Source organism: Atta cephalotes (genome assembly GCF_000143395.1).
Source record: "Atta cephalotes unplaced genomic scaffold scaffold00015, whole genome shotgun sequence".
In the NCBI taxonomy this organism is placed as follows: domain Eukaryota; kingdom Metazoa; phylum Arthropoda; class Insecta; order Hymenoptera; family Formicidae; genus Atta; species Atta cephalotes.
This window is the reverse complement of record NW_012130079.1, coordinates 1,495,507-1,513,360: the sequence shown is the minus strand read 5'-3', so window position 1 is coordinate 1,513,360 and position 17,854 is coordinate 1,495,507.

Sequence of the window (17,854 nt, the reverse complement as noted above, 5' to 3'; positions counted from 1 at the left end):
AATTAATATTCATGATCAATCAACGGAATATTTCCGAATAGAACAGATAAATATATTAAGGCTGCTACATTTGCAATTCTGCTTGAAGTTGAAAAATATTATATTATGTAAATATTACACGATGTATGTCACGAACTAACATCAATGTACAAGCGGAAACCAAAAAGTCTCTAACAAAAAGTACAATTGATATATTCCGGAACCTACAATCAGACATCCGTACGAAGGAAGTAGCAGGAATAGAAATATTGTCTTACATGCTACTTATATGCTCCACGCTAGCTTCCTTCTTTCCACCCCTTCCTGCCTTCATTGCGAATGACGAAAAAGTTTTACGGTATTTAAGCAAGTTGTGCATAAAATAGTAATGAACCATCAACCATATGTCGCCTACTACACAATGTAAAACCGTCCTATGGGACTTGATAATCGCTCTCATCCCAATTTGTTCCGTTCTGATTATTCACGGGACTGACCTGGGATAATCGTTACTTATATGGTTCACTTGCTCTACATATTGTATGTCTATAACGATACATTATTTTCTTATTGTTAAGGCTTCAAGTAAATGGAGAAGAAATACTTCAGAATCGAAATATTTCAGAATCTTATACTTTCAATTTTACGTAACAATTTTTTTTCTTTTATAATAATCAAACAAAATGAAAATTTATAATTTACATTTTTGCTTCTCAATCAGTTATATTTGGAAAAAGTTTAAAATAATTTTTTTAGTTTTTTGGAAAAAAAAATAGAAATATAACTCTATTTATAATAATAATATATTATGTATAAGTAAAGCTATATATATAATGAAGTGTTTGTATCTGCACTGTTTTATGCAAGTATAATCATTAATAGAGAAGAGCTTGAAGAGACAGAGAATTCTACAACAAGTGCAAAGAAGCGAGGAAAAATAGGGAACATGCAGGAAAGGAGGAATGAGTATAGGAGCACGAGCGAACGTTTTCGCGACAATAGACAGGATGTGCGAAGGGTTACCATTGCAAATCACAATACCGACCGCAAAACGCGAATGACAGGTTGAATAGACGTGGCTAGAGAAGCGAGTCCTGACGGTAACCTATTATTACCGGGATCTCTTTTATACAGGCTATTCTGTGGGAAAACTACGCTCCCTAAAGACGGTTTTTAATTCATCGATGGAATAGAAATACCGCATTTTTGTCTCGCAGATTTTTATTTTTTATTTTTTTTTTTTAGATTCCATACATTTGATAAATACAAATATGCAATACACTAGTAACTGTAGATCGTGTGACTAATTTAAACACATATATGAAACAAAGGACATAGTGAATTAATTATTGTTTCTAAATCGTATATATATATATATATAAAACATTTTATTTTATCAAAATAAGATTCACATTAAAAATATTATATTCGAACGTCTATGTATAAAAGTAAAGAATAATATCGAAATTCTTAGAAGAAGAAAAAGCGTAGATCCATATTCACATCTTATTTTTATAATAAATTTGCATTTACTGCATTTAGTACATAATTTGTATTACATATATTATTAAAATCTCAGAAATAAAAATTTGTAATTTTTTTTGTCGATAAAAATGAGATGGTAATAGACGTTAAATTACAAAAAAAATCAAAGATGTACATAGCATCATTTGCATGATATCTCAAGAGTAAAATATTTGTATTGAACTTTGTATAAATTATTCTACAATTTTTATTCAATTAAAATAATGATATTCATTATTTCTTTATTCGAATCTATGAATGAATCAATTACATGTTTTTATTACAAATAGTTATTAAATACTTTTTTAACTATAAAGAAATCTACATTTGCAAGCAAAATCAGTCTACATCTGTAAATGAATGGCTTGAAGGCTGAAAATGAAATATGATTTGACACTGAAATATATCTGGTTATACCTCTTGCTTAGAAATGCCTCTTTCTTTTCATGTGTCACGACATTTTCGTCGTAGAGTCCAAGGCTCAGGTGCGTCGACATTTAATTTGAAACGCTTCCGCTGTGGAACATACGGTGCTAATCGCCAAAAGTCGAAATGCGCTTTATTCGCCGCGGAGGGTAGGAAACCAGACGGGATATTATTAAAGAGCGTCGTCTGCGAAACTGACGACGGGAGCGAGCGTGATAATACTTGGTAGCACGCCATACGCGGACGGATGGCGCGTCGTCGCGGAAAATAGTGGACCCGAACCTGAAACCCTGCAATATGCTACCACGCCAGCCAGGTACTCCGCCTGATTACCAAGCAGCACGTGCCGCGAGATATAATGCCGTCTCCATTTGCCAAGTAGCCGGCGATATAATGTCGCGAAATCGCTTCGTCGTTAATTCATCGTCCGCAGTCACGTAAGCGCCGCGTCAGGGATTTCCGTAAGGGAGTATATATTGTAGATATGTCGGAATATCGGGAATACGTTATTTATTTTGATTTCAACAATATCACAAATTTTTCACGAATTTCATAGATATATATTTTACAATTTGAAGCATTACAATATACCATTGTAGCGTAAAACCATTAAGAGCTAAAATAAATAAATAAATTGAATACTATTATTATGCTTAAATGAATGCTTAAAGAATGTTTAAAACTTGATTATTCATACACAATAGATTTTGTTGACGACAGAGTTATCAAAAAACTAAATAAAACTTTTTTCGCAGTAAAAGTGTTTTAATTAAATATTTTAATTAAATATTAATTTAATTAATTTACATATATATTTAATTAATTAACATATATATCAGAATAGAAAAAAAAATTGGAAAAAATATTTCTTTTTCGATTTTGAGAGTTAGTATATATTATTTAAGAAATTTATCAATTCTAAAGAGAATATTTTTTTATTTATTTTATTCAACTTTTATTTTATTTTTTTATGTAGCAGTATTCAGCATATTTATTCAATTCGTATATTCATTATCTACAATTATGTTTTATATTATAATACACACCCAGCAAACACAAATACATCTCAAACTCGTAACTCATACATAATCTTAATTTACATAATCTTAATTTTTTTCGTAACAATGTCAAAAATCATTACGTGAATTTGCGGAGAATGTTCTCAAATTTGTCATCCCATTTTACCTATAACAGTTACATAATAATATATGATTTAAATACAATGGTAACAGGATTGACATAAAACAATTACGTATTGAGATGAAATGCATATATAACATTTACGCAATTTATCACTATTATATCACAAATGAGTGAAATTGTTATTTATTTGTTACTTATTGACATCGATTCAATTTCCTTGATTTGAAGAAGTTTTTTGGTTATTTCTTGCTATTAGAATTAAAAAATTAATCTATGTAGTTTTGCAATTCTTTTTTTTAAATGAAAGAAATATATTTTTTATATGTAATAAAAAATTTTCTTAAATAAAAACTATTTTTTTATAATAAAAAGATTACGGTTATATCTTAACGAAAAAAATAATTTTTTGTTATTATTTACTTTTGGTTTTTTCAGTTTAATTTATTATTTACTGTTTCGTATACCTATAATTCTTATCTTTTTACTACAATTAATTATTGAAAAACGCATTGTATCGCCGCCAAGATTTGAACTTAAGATCTCTAGAACAATAATCTAATACACTTACGCTGAGCTAATCGCACGCTTGTGAGCGAGCCTTTGCCAATATTACTTATATCTCCTATTGTAACCATTCCTTATATTAATTTCATGTTTCTGCTGACAATTTAATATTATTAATATTTGAAGAGATTACATGGAAACGAAATATATAATGCGCTAATATTTATTCACTTAATTAGAAAATAATAATGATCTATCCATATTATAAGAAATCGCAAGATGTTAAATATCCATTACCGATACAAAAAAAATAAACAATTACATAATATTAGTTGAAAATATCTCACCAAAAAAATCATAATAATCATATTTATCTTCACATGTGTTTTCTATTAGAATCATCGAGTCATATCGTCACAGCATTATAGTTTTAATGTGCGATTTTATTGAAATAGCATTATTGCATTATTGAGCCTATAGCATTATTGGTAACAATACAAATATGTTCCACACACAGTTATTCCTCCTTTTTCTATCTCTCCTTCTCTTTCTCATTCTACTGTAGACTTATGAGCCTTTGGGCACTTGGACAACAGCCATTACGGTTTATAATATAGTTCTGCGCAAAATAGTAGTTGGCATAATACGAGTTATGGGAAGAGATAACACTGATTTCATTAACGCAAATGAACTCGCATCACGGCACTCAGCCGGACTGTTCGTCTGATTAAAAGTCATAAAAGTTTTCGGTCTGCATCCGGCTTTCCTTCATATGTACGTGCACGCGAGAGTACGTCACACAAATGATCGTTGCGTATCAACCGACATTCTCCAGAATACCGGCATATCCTCGGAAATTTAACAGCCGCGTTCGCCATAATAGATCCTCAATGACAAATAATGACGATGCGCCGTAAATAATAGATAGAAACAAAGCAAAAAAAGTTGATTCGTTTATAATAATTTCCATTTCATTGATATATATAAACAAATCATATAATATATTGTGTATTCAATATGACCTGCTGTGAAAATACTATTTTTTCCTAAAATCTTTATTGCACCCGTATAAATATTTGGAAATGTCTCATATTTTTTTTATGTTTAGAAATATTTCTTTTTTTGAATCTGCGACCATCAATTTTTTATTTTGGACCGATGTGAGTAAAAAAAATTAGATAAAATCATAAAACTTAGGTGCCATATAAGGTCTGGTTAGCTTATCTAAAAATATGTATATATATTTTATGTATATATTTCCAAAAATAACATTTATCATTAAAATATTGTATATAAAATATTAATATTATCTCTTTATCGATCTTATTTTCGTATCTTAAATTATTACAATAAATTATTACTTCAGTATTTTTGTAACATTAAACTAACGATATGATGCACAAATTATTGCTCTTGCAGTGAGATGATAAATAAATTATTTTAATTGCGTATAAAAATTCAATCTAGAATCTGAAATTATAATACAAAAATATCGAAGTTTGTAATAATTTTAATGACCTCACAGTTAAACATTGATATCAATCATTTTTTTCACATGATTTAATTTATATTTGTATAATCGTTTAATAGAATAAAAAATGTTAAAATTATGTCTAGATTTGTAAATGCAGCTGCTTATACTGAAAACCAAATGAAAAGAAGATAGGTAGTCAATGAAAAGATGTGAGGAAAAAGAGGCGAAAGATTGAGCCAAAATCGTGCGAAACACTTTGAATAATATTCCAATTCAAAGTTCTGTGAAGAAACGAATTTCATATTTTTCGCGTTTCGTGCACCGAAACTGCACCGGTGGTGCCAGCCAGTCGGTCTAGTTTTCTTTATTCGTATAAAGACGAGAGAGCGACGAACGCATTTACGAGATGACAAAAATATTCCGTAAATGTATAATAACACAATCAATTAATGCTACAAAAAAGCAAAAAAATAGGAATGTATATAATTATTAATTTCAAATGATATCCTTTTTTAAGAATTTATTTTATATTAAAATATGTACTTATTCTTTCTCTATGTATAACGGCAACTATCGATAATGGAACCAATGATAAGATTTCAACTTCTCAATGAATAAATCTTTTCTTTGAATACGAGATAATCATGGGAATAACAACTGAAGCATCATCATCCTAGCGGTAGCATACGTGAAACTGCCGATTACACGGTCCATGATAAGTGTGCACTTCTGACTCTTCTTCGGTCTCTTCGTCGGTGAAATCATCGACGGTAATTAACTGTGCCAACGAAGACGAGGAAGGGTCGGCGCCTCCACCCATTACCTTTTCCCCTTTCATACGACCTCCGTCAGTGGGATAGGTCAGCACGCCCTTTCGCGCGTGCTAATGCCATATTACCTTCTTCTATGGCTAATGGATCGTACTCTTATCCGTGCACTATTCCGTCGCACATATTTACGGCGCACAAGCAATTTCGCGTCAATATACCGCGACGAACTTCGTCACGGCATGCACCTTCTACGAATTTTTAAGTATAAATAATCGAAAATCGATAGTAGAATTTAGGTGATGGTAAAAAAACGAATAAAAAGGACTCATTTAAGAGAGATACAAATATCTTTTACTTACATTTCTTTTACTTATATAAAATTTTCTTCTTCTTTTACTTATAAAAAGTAATTATTAATCAAAATTATTAATCAAATAGAAATTATTAATTAATAATATAAAATAAATTATATATTTTATACAAATGTGAAATACGAATGGATGAAACTTTCACAACATATAGAAAATCGGTTAAAATAATGAACGAGTGTAGAATTAATAGCGATTCCGAAGTAAACCAGTAAGAATGATATTCCTTATCATGATAATTTACTCTCGGAATTAATTGAAAATGGCGTAATTTGAGCGAGTAGCCTCGAGGCTCTTTGACGTCCAGCGTTTCTCAAATTTAGAAATGTGTCTAAAGTTCCAAAATATTCTTCGCCTACGCAAGATCGCTAAAAAGCAAATGTAGCTTACGAATAAATATACCTTTGGAGTATATACTACAAGTATTTTTAAATTCATTCTCGTAACATTGAAGCATCTCAATATTTCTCTCTTTGCAGCCAGCAATCAAAGGAACTTGAGAGACACTGATCCCTGCGTACGCACAGTTGCGAAGGTCAGTCTGCATGCACGCAACCAACCGTCCTCGCACGTCCGAAGGAGAGAGGACTGGCTCAAGCAGACACGTAGCACGCACCGTAAGGCCGTGCGTGTTGCATCTCACGTGTTAGACACGGCGATAGGAGGGTGCCCGCGGGGACACACGCATTCGATCTTATCGCCTTCCCGCCTTTACGCATGCGACGTAGCTATGTATGTACGCGATGCTACATACCATTCCACGGTCTCCTGATCGTAATAATTATTGTAGGTATAATAAATATTGTCGCATCGTTGCTGCCGTCACCCGCCTGATGATGCAAATGCATTTAACTTCGTTCATCAGGAGAAACATATTATATATATTCGCGGGAGAGCGAGGAATGATTAAGGTATGCTTTTGCATTGGGTTGCGTTGCAATCTTTTCTCATCGCGTAGTTTGTACCGCAATTACATCAATTAGAACTGTTATCAATTAGAAGTGCGATTCAAATATACGATAATAAGATGAAAATTCAGTTTATATTCGATTACAATTAATTCAAAATATTAAATTCTATGAAAACTTTATCAAATAATTTGTCGAATGATTAATAAAATGATCAATAAATTTTTTAATAAAAATTGTTTCTAACATCAAAAATAATATATATTGGAACATCTGACATGTTTCATATAAGTAAAAATTACAATTTTTCATCGCGTCTTCAAGATGTGCTCTCAGCATTATTAATTTATTCCAACTGCGCGAGTATATATTGGACAGAAATACGAAATGGCGCGTAATTTACATAGAGAAGAACATTAGTTAATTATCAAAGGCATATAAACAATGATTGGTGATCGAGCGAAAGCCACAACTCACACCACAGTTAAGCCCGAAGTTATCGCCCGGATCATCGTTAAAACTCGAAATGTATCAGTCAGCCACACGAACGCGCGCACAAACGCCGATACGTGCCTGAGTTTTAATCCCATAAAATGTGTGAGAGCCATTGCGATATCGTAGTCGGCTATCACACGTTGATATTTGAAGGGACTATCTTTTTTCCATATATCGCGCGATATCGAAAATACCTAACTCGCAACAAAATTATAAAAAAAATTGAAACTCTGGACGTAATCTTCACGCCACGCGACAAAATAAGCCACGTATAAAATATAATCGTGAAATAAACATTGTTCACACATATTTTTTGTCAGTCACATGATGATAAAATTAGTAAAAAATTACAAATAAAATCAAATAAAATCAATGATATCGTAATAAATGTTGCAATAATGATCCTTTACGTAGCTTTACTTATCTGAAAATTAACTCGGCTGACAAAATAAAAATCCTACAAAGCTATCGATGCAATCCAGGTAATTATCCGAAACGCTAGATTAAAAGTATCATCATCAAAATGAAAAAGCTGTTATATTTCAAGAAAAATGATACGGATCTCGATAATAAATTCTTCTCTTTCGTTGAGACACATAATGGGCGCTCCACGTATACAAAAGTTTATACACTTCAAACCACCACGGGGACGATCAGGGCGACGACTATGGCGACGACGACGACGATGTTACCCATCCGGTATATCTTGCGACTTTTCGAGTTATCAACGGGGGTTTTATTAATGACATCTAGACGGGGACTACCCGGGTTTATGGAGGGACATAAACTCTAAACTGATTAACAGTAGCCAGTAGCCCCTCTCTCTCTCTCTCTCTCTCTCTCTCTCTCTCTCTCACGCGTGCGCTCTCGCGCGCGCACACATACACACATACACACACTCACACTCTGTTCACTCAGGATATGCAATATATATATATGTATGCAATCGCGCTTGGATCCAGGGAAACCAAACTACCCCATGCTGCGTCTCGTTAGCAATACACCCACGGTTTATAGGCCATCGTCGGCGAAATTAACATTGCCCAATTAAATTGATAGATGTCTCCAATGGCGATTAAATAGGCGATACCTGAGCAGCGGGCATAAATCGCAAAATCGTATGCGGATATGGTTTATTTTATCTTAAAGGCTAAAGCTTCCTATCATATTTTCATAAGACAGATACTTTCGAAAAAGTAACAGAGCATCAGGTGCTTCAAGAAAACATACGGCTACATAGGAAAAATATATAACACATATTTCACGAACAATTCAACTAATCGGAAAATACAAAGTAGAACGAACGTTGATAGAGTGATTAAATATATTCCGTGCCAATGACGATGACCGATCTTTGATGTACTCTTTGATTCTCCCTCGTTGTAGTTAAAAAAACCTACCAAAGCTCTTTTGACCACCGTGAAACGCAAAAGAGGATTAAAAGGCGGCATGAAAATTTCCCCTCTGAAATTTCGCCATTCACCACGGCCTCTTTCTTCTCCGTCTTTTTCGCGTAAAAATGGAAGGGTCAAACGGGAGGGAAAGACCTAATTAAGTCATATCTCATAAAACACGCTGAAAAAAATCATCCATTTAAAGTTAATATTTAAGAAAAATATGTGTAATAATATCTAATAATAATAATTTTATTACACAATATATTATTGCATAAGCTTGGTATTTAATAAAGCTGGCAGATAAAAGAGTAAGAAAATAATAAAACTTACACAAAAAACGAGATGTTAGCAATATATCACTATGATATATAATCGTAATAAAACAAAATAAAAGAACATAAAATAGCAGTGATAACATCTGATATTAAGGTTTTAACCTGACAAGAAGATACAGTTTATTCTAACGATTTGTCATTCGACCGGTTATCAGCGCATTGATCGTAAACATATTACGAATAAATAATATCTATTAATTACATTCGCCCGGATGAACTTGTCGTGCACGAATGCAGAGACTCGTACTATCCTCCGGGTGGTTTTCCGAGGGGGTGGTAGAGTGACCTGGGGTGGCGCAGGCAATAAACGGCGGGCGCGGTTTATCACGGTGCGGAATTAAACGGTTTACGACTGGACCACAGATTAGTACGGACGCGATGGACGAATGCGCGGGTGGATCACCGCCGCGCCACCCTCTCGCACCATCCCACCCTTTCGACTCGATATGGGTTAGGTTACCAGAGTGTGCAACCCTTCTCCGCGCCCCGAAACCACTACCGATAGTCGCGACCCTATCGTGTATTCACGCAACTTTGTCGCGGTGGTGGAACGCTTCCGATACGAATCGGCCGATCCGCTCGCATGATCAAAATCCTCGAAAATTTGGGGCTCGATGATATCGCTGGAATCAGCTCGAGATAAAATGTTACTGCGCACTAGCCAATATTTTTGCGGTCACCCCATGGTGATAGTTACTTAACACTTCAGTTTCCATTACACGCATAAAGTGAAATACGTTTTAATTTCAAAATTTTTTGAGTAATTTTTAGTTGTTTCGGATACAAATATATTTAACAATCAATTTTTGTACAATTAAAAATCTGATAATCGAAAGACCCTTTCGTATCCATTTACGATGTGAAATCGTCATTTTTATTACAAGTAATTGGCAAATTGGAAATAGAAAGAATTCAACGAAAACGATATCGTGATCACTTGATAATATTGCTTATCTATCAGACGCAGGTTATATCGCGCAACAACGAAATCGTTAATTTAGGAAAATTCTACGGAAACGCACACCGCAGTAATATTCGTCGTCTAACTGCGTCTCTCGTAATAACGTGTTCTCAGAACATTTCATAACGAGTTCCGCGACGTGAGAGTGAAATTCACGATAAATGCCGAGAACGTCGCGGTAGTAAAGTGGGATGCACGTTGCATGGCCGTAAAATCGGTCCGGATGAGCTCGTCATGGACAATCAGCCCTCGAAGTTTCTGCCAATTCCCAATCCCTCCTCTCCCGGGCGCATCGACTACACACGCGATCACGAAGTCGAATCGGGAAGTTCGGCGGCTGATTTATTTCGGAGGCCATTTTCCAAGTTCCTCCACTTCGTGATGAGCCAAGGGAGGTACTCGATAAGAGAATCATGATAATTGGACACTCACGCGCCACTCCATCGATCGGTCTAATGAGGTTCTCAACGCTCCGCACTCCCACAGCCACGCGATTTAAAGAGGCGATAGTCCGAATGAGATAATCATATACTCAATAGTGGAAATATCTTACAAGAAAATGCATAGAAGTATCCCCCTCCGATTTTATTAAGCTTCTACATTGTATTTTAGATCGAAATAAAGGACATATATTTTTTTATACGTGCTTATACGTACTTTTAGGAGGTAAAATATATTTCCTTTGAAAAAAAAATCCGATTATCTTTTTTTCGTATATTATATATCAAAATTATAAAAAAGATGGACACAATTTTTTAAATAAAAATTGAATGATTTCAAAGTACTTTATAATAATGATAAACGAATTTTTTTTAATATATCCCCAGCTTAATTTCTTTTAAACTTTTAACATTTTTTATGATTACTATATATGAGAAAGTTATTTCCAAACATATCATTTTCAAGAATTGATTACAAATATCTGTATACGCATGTTATTCGTACTCATTCATACGCAGGATTCTTCGCAGCACATTCTGTTCGTATCTCTCTGAGTTGAGATGACGATGAAGATAAATATATTTCAACATTATATGTTATAATGTAATCATAAAAGTTTTTATTCCGTACAGTTAGAACAATATTTACATAACATTTGAATATGTAATTAAAAAATCAAGAAAAAGAAAATAAAAAATCTATGACGTGCATTCATTATGCGAGTGCAATTTAGATTATTTATATATTTATCTTTCAAATATTAATAATATATAATTAATATGATAATAATATGATAATCTTAATAACAGTTAATGATACAGGCAATGAAATACGCTGCTAAACGCGAATTATTTGCAACAAAATTAAATTCAAGACGAAATTCTAGAAAATCAAGACAAATATCTAAAATCGCTAAAAAATCTCTTATTATTATTATAAAGTGTGTGTCATTTAACTTTTATTAACAAAATTGTTTCTAACTTTTATAATTTCTATAAGTTCTCAATTTTAAATAACTGAATAAATAAACTAGTGAAAGATCAACTCTTGATAATTTTCTCACGTTTGATATTGTTAATTATAAATAATTGCAAGCGACAATATGCGTGTTCGCCCAAATATATTTAATCAGTACTGCTGTCATTGGGAGTGATTACCCCCTGAGACGCACTTACATTACCTCCGCATTTCCTGACAGAACGTTCACTCAGCGCACAACAGGGACACGTACGCAAGTAAGGTGGCACATCCCATTTCACCGCGACCTATTATTTCAATGATCGTCGTGTTCTCATTACCGTGGTGCGCTGATAGAAGATCATGAATATGACTCTTTTCAACCCCTTTATGCGGGAGGAAAGGTAAAACGGAGCGAGGGGTTGAAAAGATATAACAGAGTATTATGCCCAGCGCGGCATCACTTTCGCGATTTACTCGTCGACGTAGAACGGAGACAGAAGATATCTGCCGGAGATATACCTGCGGGCGATCTACTTGTATTAAATTAACCCTCCATGAGCTCGCGTGTCCGGGAATGCTCGAGAGTCGAGTGCGCGCACACTAAGAATTCATTAACCGGCATCGGTTGTTACGCGCGACGACATTATTTGCGTCCGCGTCCGCGGAGATCGATATATCAGTTTTGAAGCTGATAAGAAGATTGATTCGATTGATAACAGTATCATCTGCCTAAAATAAATTTCACGGACTTGACGTGAATAGCGTATATAAGCTAAAAGCGAAAATTTATGATGCGTGAAAAGTTATTAGGAATAAAATAATATTTATTTTCAAACAAACTCGAATAATACATGTTGCTGCACAATAATTCTCACATTTTACGTATATTTTTATTATTCATACAAAATATACCTACATTAAATATTGAACAATTTATTGTAATAAAACGATTTAATAATCGCGCAAAGCTGAGGCGATTATCTCCTAACAACAACACAGGTATTCCAAATTAATGATAAATGTACAGATTAATGATACGCGAGTATATGTGAAATGCAACGATAACAGCGTTAAGTGCATGGCTTGAGTAGATACGGCCGTAGCCGAAATTAAGCGAATTTGACGGTACCCATTTCCTCTTCATTTGCTAAAACAAATCGTACGCGCGTAAACTGATAGGAGATAGCGTCGGGAGCACTTAGCTGATGAACGCGTAACGTATACTTGCACTACGTGCACGCAAGTCTCGCGTGTCCGTCGCGCGCGATGCGCACGCTTGTTTTCCGCGTGTCGAACTGAATTTGAATAAACATACCGAGAACCCCCGCATATTTACCGGCGCCCAATCGGTGTCTTTTGTCTCATGTGCGTGTTGGCTGACCGTTCTTTTGAAACACGTGTAATCCCACGCCCGCGCGCTGTCTCTATGCGGAGAATAAATCGCGCGCGAATATACGCCTAGACGTCTCAACTATAATTAAGTACAAGCGATAATTTTAGACTGGAAAACTTGTCGTTTAACCAAAAAATAATAACTGACAAAAGCTGGCTGCAAAATAATACAATTAACCATTCAAAATTGCACGTAATTGTAATTTAATTTTTCGTACATGGAATACTCTTTTTACTAAGTGAAATAATTTCAACCAAATGTTTGATTAATATAGTCAGAAATAATTTTATATTTTTCTAAATATTTAACAAATATTATAATCAACCATTTGGTTATAATTGTTAAATATTAAAAAAAATAAAATTATTTTTAGTTAAATTAATCAAACATTTAATTAAAATTATTTCACTCAGTACTTAGTAGCTATTTTTTTTCAATGCATAGCAAAGTTGAACGATGTAAATTCACTTCAATCGCAAATTTATTTCTACATAATCTATGAATATCATACGTCTTAAATTCGAAAAGAATCAGATTGTTATTAATGATTTTATTTGTGCGCTCGGTCGCGAATCGTTATGTAATTCGATCTCGATGAAAAAATCGATAAGATATAAGAGGGAGTAAACGCGAAGGCGTGAGATAACGCTCACACATAACTGGGGTAGCTATTCATAATGTGGTTGAACGAAGGGGTTAAACGGTGGAAGGGGTTATGCTGGTGGTACCGAACCTATCGTTAACTTTCGAAAGATCACGTGCATAGGGATAACCAAATATTATGGGCGTACACGCGCCAAGAGAAACACTCGATACCTCAATGGCAATATATACGTTTTTTCTTGTCAATAATAACCCGTGACTGCCACTACCCTACCGATGATATACCGCATTATAAATGCTGTAATTGAGTACAATGGACAGCGCCGATCGTGGGATTTTTATTTAATATACAAGAGAGAGTTGTACGGGATAATTGCATCTTACTAAGTGAATTTCCGGTATCGCGAAACCTGCGATGCATTCGTTAGCATGTGAGACTTGTGGGAAAATTTTATCTCTAAGTAGAAAGCGAACGTATTGACGTATTAACTTCCCGAGATACCATAGATATTGCAATACGTTATTTCATATTCACTCACATTTTAGAACTATATAAACTGCAAAATGTACGTAAATAATTGCAACATTTGTGACATAAAACGTTTGCACATTTCTTTTCGATAGAATCCAGAAAAAAACAATATAGTGCACGTAAAAAACGCCGTTCGATCATTATATCATAAAAAATTTATCGACCCCAATTTCTCATAGATTCGTCGATACATAGACCGGAAATATGAAGCCACATAACAATAGTAATAAAAGAACAATTCAGAAGTGTGGACATATAACTATGCTGTATCATGGGATGATAATAATGTATCATTATCGTAATCGCTTTATCAAGAAGTGAATATCACGCGCTGTTGTTATAATATTATGCCGTCGTCCAGCTGTATCATCACTCCCATGTTCATTCCCGTTATCATCTTTCATCAGTGTTCATTTTCATTATCATTTATATTGCGCATTTAGATTACGAATAATATTGGGATTACGAATAATATTGGAACTAAACATTGAAATTGCGAAAAAACAAAATACATAAATAAATAACTAATTTACTGATATTATTTATAATATATTATTTATAATAAAGATGTAATTTCGATTGCCTTAATTACTCTTAATACAATCAACTGTTATTGAATTGTATTCGCAAAGATTTCTCTCTCCTTCGAACCATCCTTTTACTATGATTTAACGATTACACGCATATACAGTTGTATAATACAGGAAGTAAAAAATCTATAAGCTCTTAAGAAATCAATACATTCTTCGTCTTATTCTAATTCCATTAGCAAAGGGAATGACAAGGAAGTGCGCTAACTACCATATCAAATAAACGTATGTCATTAGGCACGAGTCGTTATCCATCTAACCCCGCGAACGTCTGTGACAGAAGAACGGGGTTAGAAAAATCGCTGCCGCGCCGCACAATGGCGCACTTTATCCGCGTAATTGACTCAATGGCCATTTACCAACGTGGAGAACCATCGCGGCTGTCGTCTTCATCCTCATTGGCCGATGTTACTGCGCGAACGACTGTAACTAAAGAAGCTTCCTTTAACCAGCTGACCTGCTCGGATCACCACAACACAGAGGATTGGCCACGCGGAGATTGGACAATAAGAGAAAAACAAAGATGAAGGAGGTAAAAAATAAAAAAATTCACAATATGGACGATTGCACTGTAAAGCTTTAAAGTTATTTTTAAACATTTGTCGATGAAATAAGAAAGATTACGCACATTATGTGGATAATTAAGTAACAATCGTTACACACGTGATTAATTAGAGGTTATTAAAAAATTGAGCGCTTAGGGTAAAAAAATTCTTTCATTGATGCATCAAACCCTAAACTCGGGAATATTGACCGATAATGGAGTACAACTGCTGCGATTTCCCGATGATGAAAGAAGGCTGATTCGCGAGAAAAAGAAAGTAGCGACGCAGAGAAACGGAGAGCGAGAGATGTGGCTGAGATGGAGGAAGAAATCAGAAATGTCATGGATGAGAGAAGAGAGCAGAGCGTACGTTATTATTTTCAAATAAATGAGTCACGATTCCGACGAGAGCCGCGGGGAAGAAGCGATTCACTTGGCAAGAACGACCGCGCGATAACCCGCTATCTATATACTCGCTATCTAGCTGTACATGCTATCATACGACCGAGATTTACATACGAGGCGCGCATCGGCTAACGGGTGATTAATGAAATTCGATGCCTCAATCAATCAGCAGCGTCGCGCCTCCGAGATAACCGCGGCCAACATTCGCACATCCGGGAAGTGCGAGGAACGCGATCGCTGATTCCACGAACGTTGTTACCGAGGACTCGAACTCGGGGAAATAAATGTATTAGAACGTCGGGAACGATACGCCAGCCAGTGATTTACTCATTAATGCGTTTTCTGTGGCGCCTTGCTGATTGGTATAGTCGGAGATGAAATCCCAGCGCAATTTTACACGGGAAAAATATACAGCTCTTTAACTCTACGTTTTCCTTTTTTTTTTTATCAATAATTCGAGAATTATAAAATAAAAAATTTGATATTTGATCATAATTAATTTTTAAAAAGAAACTTAAAGGATAATTGCATCCAATCCATTAACTTAATAAAGGGCAACAGACTTATGCAACGATTCCTTTCATAAGTTTGCAGCAGAAAAATTATTCACTGTTTCTCTCCGATATTTCGGCTTCGATTTCCTTTTCTTGTTTCACCCTTTATCTTCCTTTCCGCAACGGAGAAGTAAATTCCTACTGTCTCGCGGGGGCAAACTCCTGTGTAGAAGTTTGGGAACTTTAAACTGGGGTTTATCGACTAATTTTGCCCGACCCAGGGACAGTACGGGTCTCAGGAGACAGACTTTGCACGATATCCCGTCCGATTGGACGGTCGACTAGTTTCGAACTCGGTAAACTCGAGACGAGAGAATCGCGGCGAAGTTTCGATTTCGAGTATGGCCGCGATGCACCAATTCGCCAATCGGGCGAAGAGAGGAGAATGAAGATTTCGTTAAAATCAACACGGAACCTCACTCAACCTCGACCTCGTTCTCTCTACCCCCGACTTTAATCCGGTTAAAGTAGTTCGCGTTTCATTTCTAACATTATGCGAAGGATATGGCAGTTATTAATTGACTGACGATTCAGTGTACGCTTCTATTCTCTGTTCTAAAAATGCAACGTTTGAAAGCAACTCACACACGCTTGTTTAATTATATTAATGAGTTACATGAGAACCGAATCTCTCGCGAATTACGTTTATCGAAAACTGATAATGGCCCGAAAGAATGGTGCAAAATTGAACAGTCGACATGTAAATTATCGCGCGTCAGCGTAATTGTCGACGGTGATTGAAATACGTAAATACGAGCGAGTATCAATATATATGCATGTGTATAAAAGCGCATTGCGAGAGGGCATCGGCCGATTGCGAAACACGTACAGTGGTCCATTTTCATGAGAACGCGGCAATTTATTTCTTTCATTAGACGGAACTGCGTAGGATCGATAGTACAAAATCCGACATACATACGTACACGTTCCACGCGGCAATCTTCCTCGCCTCTTTCTCTTGTAAAACAGAAAACACATCGTGGCGACCGTTTCTTGCACTCCTGCTTACTTACGTACGAGCAAGCTCTAATCGAGACTCGCCTCGGCTATTATTACTGCATGCACGATGTGCGTAATGCTCGCGCGCGTTCATCACGCACACATCCGAGCCGCGAAGTTGATTCTCGCAACGCAAACACAGCCTCCTCGTGTTTCTGTTGTGAAAGTCGATACGATCGCCTGCCTCAACTGCGTTGCGCGCGTCGCGTTGTCTTCTCTCTGTGCTTCATCGTAAACTCAAGTAGCGAAGAGTTACAACGCTCGTTTACTGTTTTAAGAAACTCGATAGTGTTGTCATGTGACGCATAAAATCGAGATAACAAGATCAATGTTTATAGCTGAAATCAAAATGAAGAAGAAATTGTAAAAAAAGAAATTGTAAATGGATAATTATGAAAAAACGATCCGTTAAAGATCAGATGAATATAAGACTATAAGTTTTGTTTTGGAAGATTCGTCGAATTCGTGTCGGACTGCATTTCGCATTTGCATGCAATTTCGTTGAAAGGCCGATAAAGGGGATTAACGAGTTCAACGCCGACGATGCAA